At 26.8% G+C, this 4,236-nt stretch overlaps 1 long non-coding RNA gene across 1 annotated transcript; it reads right to left on the bottom strand.

Moving 5' to 3' along the window:
• Window positions 1-1,045: 1,045 nt before the first annotated feature.
• On the bottom strand, window positions 1,046-2,272 carry LOC127747741 (uncharacterized). The gene is made up of 2 exons (XR_008009558.1): window positions 2,002-2,272; window positions 1,046-1,509 (listed from the first exon to the last, which is right to left on the bottom strand). It is a non-coding gene; the product is annotated as an uncharacterized LOC127747741 (long non-coding RNA).
• Window positions 2,273-4,236: the final 1,964 nt, after the last annotated feature.

The raw sequence follows: 4,236 nt of genomic DNA, 5'->3' as shown, positions 1-4,236 counted from the left end.
TTTTTGTCGTGGTCCTTTTGCTATATCTGAAAGCTTTTATCCTATAAATCTTTAGGGGCATTAAAAATGGATTATTTTGATAAATAAGTTCATCAAATAAATTTTTTATAAGTATTGAACTTAGTTAAAAAATATTATTTTTTTAATTTTAATTATTTTATAATAAAAAACAAAAATCACCCTAGCAAAAACTACAAGAATTACCATTAATCAATGAACTCAGAAAAGCCGTTGGTTTGCTACCTACAACCGCTAGAAGTAGACAGGTATAAATGAGTTTGGCATATTACTTAATATTTTGATGCCTATTTATTTTCTTTACACTCCAGAAGTAGACACGTATAAATGTGTGTGGCAATAATTTGACTTCATATTTTGATGCTTATTTATTCGTTATGTTTCCAATTTGAACCTGATCAGCACTAAGAGTGGCAAATGAACTAAAATTCGTCAGATTGATTTGTATAATTTGACAATAAAAGTAAAAATAGGTCGAACTAAAAATTTGAAATCGTCGTAATAAAAAAGTTTGTTTAATTCATAAATTTTAATGAATTTTAAAAGAGTGAACAGGCTTATTTGTTGAACTTATTATTCTATGATTTCATTTTAAAAAATTTAGTTAATAATTATATTTATTAGATATTTAAAATTATAAAAATTTTAAAATTCATGAATTTAACAATTATAATTTATTTTAAAAAAAATTGTAAGTTTATTAAAATATTTATAAAAATATATATATATTTTTAATATTTAATGGCTTAAAAAATATAAAAACAAAAATTGGTGGGCTTGACTCACTAACTTATTAATCCACCATTAAATAAAATAGGATAAAAATTTGATACCGCCTCATTAGGCAAGACTGAATGGGACGACTAACCCATTTTGCACCGCTACTAATAACCAACATTGCGAGAACCGAATCGGTCAATAAACTGTAGAGTGACTGATTTAGTGATTTGACTGGGGTTTAACCAAAATTCAATCGGTTTAATTAATATTAAATAAAATTATTAAAAATTAAATATATAATTTCAAATATTTAAAAAATATAATCAATCATCAATAAAATTATTTCAAAAAATTTAATAAAACACCAACTATCATCCATCAAAATTTAACAAAACCATTCACCATAAGTTTCATATTAATTGGACTATAACAAACCACATGTTTTAGTTTATGCCAACATTGTTCCACGCAAGTACTTGATGGCTGCAAAGGGTCTTTATGGATGCTCCAATCTTAGTTGACAATAAAATCATCACAACTATATTCCAATACAAAGGCATCTTAAACACTGATCCCTTCTTTTTCTCAACTTCAACTTCCTGCTAGAAATGACACACCTTTTGTACAGAATCTCAACAAAAAACTCAAAAGCGTAAACTCTGATCAATACCCTGCTCTTGTTCTTCTCAAAGTTGATAGAAACCTCGTCTACACTAGTAAAACTCAGCAAACTCCACAAACTCCACAGTAAAACTTAAATCAACAAACTCCCTAGTAAAATCAGCGAATCCCACAGAAAATTATGAACAAAATTAAATCAGCCAACCCCACAATAAAACTAAACCAGTAATCAATAACTTCAGCAAACAATTACTAAACCAGCAAACAATAACCTCAAGCAACCAAATCATGAATAGAATAACAAATAAATTAATAACCTCAGCAAACACTTACTAAACCCGCAAATAGTAACCTCAGCAACAAAATCATGAATAGAATAACAAATAAATTAATAACCTCAGCAAACAAGTACTAACCCAGCAAAAAAAAAATCATGAACACTTGAACAGAAAATCAGAACAGAAAAAAATAACCTCAGCAAAAATAAATTAATAACCTCAGCAAACAATAACCTCAGCTAAAAAAATCATGAACACTTGAATAAAAAATCAGAACAGAAAATCAAAAACATGGAACAGAGCAGGAAGCAGATGTCGAAGAGATGGCTGCAAAGTGCGAAACATGAAACAGAGTATTACTTACCGGCGGCGAGCAACGGCGACGACAGAGGACGTGACACCGGCAAACACAGAGAAGGCGAGCTCCGCGATGACAACGACGCGGTGGGGCTGTGGTGGTCAAATCCGTCGCTGTGGTGGCTGCAGGATGCGATGGTGGCAGGATGCGGAGGCTGCGTGATTGGTGGCTGCGCGATTCTCAGAGAAAATAGGAGAGATGAGTTTGTGAAGAAGATGGGTTACGGCCTTACAGGGATTGATTTAGGTCTTTAGGGTTCAGACTTTTCAGTTTTGACGTTTTTCACTTTTTCTTTTTTTTTTTTAAGGTTAAAATGACGCCGTTTGAAAGGTTTATTTTCGAACCAAAAATTCTCCAAAAAAACAGACGTTTTATCGATTCATCGATTAACTACCGGTTCGACTAATTCTGTAACCAATTTTTTGTCAGAAGATTTATAAATTCATTTGGATCAATTTGGTGACCAGTTCCGGGTAACCAAGTTGAACTGGCTGATCCAGTTCAATTTTTTAAACTATGCTAATAACACATTTTGTCTTTCAAATTTAAAGCTACTGCGTATATTTTTTTGGGAATATTTAGTTATTTTTAAAAAATTAAATTTTTAAGACAAATTAAATAATTTTGATTTTAAAAGAATATTTTAGTCTATTTAAAATGAACCAAAAGGATATTTTAATTTTTTAAAATGAAATTTAAATTTTTACTTTTTAAAGTTAAAAAAATATTTTTTCAAATTTTGTTCGTAATGTTTCAAAGATAAAATAGTCTTTTATAATTAAAATTTTTTAATCGATCTTAACTATTTAAATAATTAGTATAACCAAATTTTGTGAATGGTGATCTAAAGAATTATTTAGATTAATTATTTGAATGGTTAAAAATTCAGATAAGAGATTTTTTTATTCTAAAACATTATCTTATTCTTGGAGTAAATGGTCAGAGACCAAAAAAAAATTTATTATAAGTATATTTTTTTTGACAATATTATTCAATTTTACAGACAAAAGTTCAATTAGTCGTAAATCGAAACTCAATTTAAGAATTCGTTATTAGCTAATAGATGAGTAATGTTATACATCAAAATCTTTTTATAAATTAAGTCCAACCAAATTAAATAATAAACTTTAAAATAATACTAATTATAACTAATTTTTATTATGTTAAATTAACTTTGTTAAACTTAGTTAACAAAAAAATTTAGATATATAACATTATTCTTAATAAATTGGTGCATGAACAAAAGAAAATTTAAATTAATGATAGATATTTATTTAAAGTTTTAAGTCGACAAATAAATTAACTACTTAATTAACTTAAACTCGTTTGTTATAAGAGCTTTTTAGTATTTTAAAATCAGATTATTGTTTTCTAATTGGTTTAAACTTAGGTTTTTTGTTAGCTCAAATGTATAGTTATTTTATTTTCTTAGAAATAAATTTACCGTTCATATTTGGACATCAAATGAATAATAGTATTGAAAATGTTCCACTAAAAAATAAATCAACTTACAAGAAGAAGAGTAAAGGTCTCAAAAGAGTGAGACAACATCTTTAATCTTGAGGTTCATAGAAGACCCATTGAGTTTCTTCTGCCAATTTGCCATAGTATTTTTTTTTCTAGCACTTTTTATTTCTCCAAAATACTTCGCCAATTTTAAGATGGGTTGTTCTCGGCTTCTGCTTTTAAAAAATTTGAGAACTTAAAATATTTATTCTTATACACTTTATAAATCAGAGAATGAGACTTAATTATCACCTTTTATTCTTGTTTTGCTAACATTGCAAAGTTAAAGACTTTAAAATCTTTGAAATTAAGACCCCTTAAAATTTAGGTCTACAAAAAATACTCCACGTAGTAAGTGGGTGCCTGATTCAAGGGGACCGATTTCATACTCCCCTAATATTTAGAATTTTAAAACTCCTTTACATTATTAACATTGTAATGTACGTTGGCGTAATATCCTAGATAATTTCATTAATAAAGTTTTTAATGTATATTGACAAAATTATTAATTAATCAATATATTTTTTTTGTAAAATTATCAATACATTAATTATAACTTTTAAAATATATTTTTAATAAAATAACAATTATGGTTATTACAGAATTTTTTATTTTGATGACTTACTATTGAAAATTTAATATATTCTATTGGTATATAAGTTATTAAAATTATTAAATTCATTTATAAATTCTAATTAATTAATAATTTTTTTATTTATTTTAATTGTTTATTTA

Source organism: Arachis duranensis, chromosome 5, assembly GCF_000817695.3.
Source record: "Arachis duranensis cultivar V14167 chromosome 5, aradu.V14167.gnm2.J7QH, whole genome shotgun sequence".
Taxonomy (NCBI): Eukaryota; Viridiplantae; Streptophyta; class Magnoliopsida; order Fabales; family Fabaceae; genus Arachis; species Arachis duranensis.
This window is presented reverse-complemented; position numbering and strand designations above follow the sequence as displayed.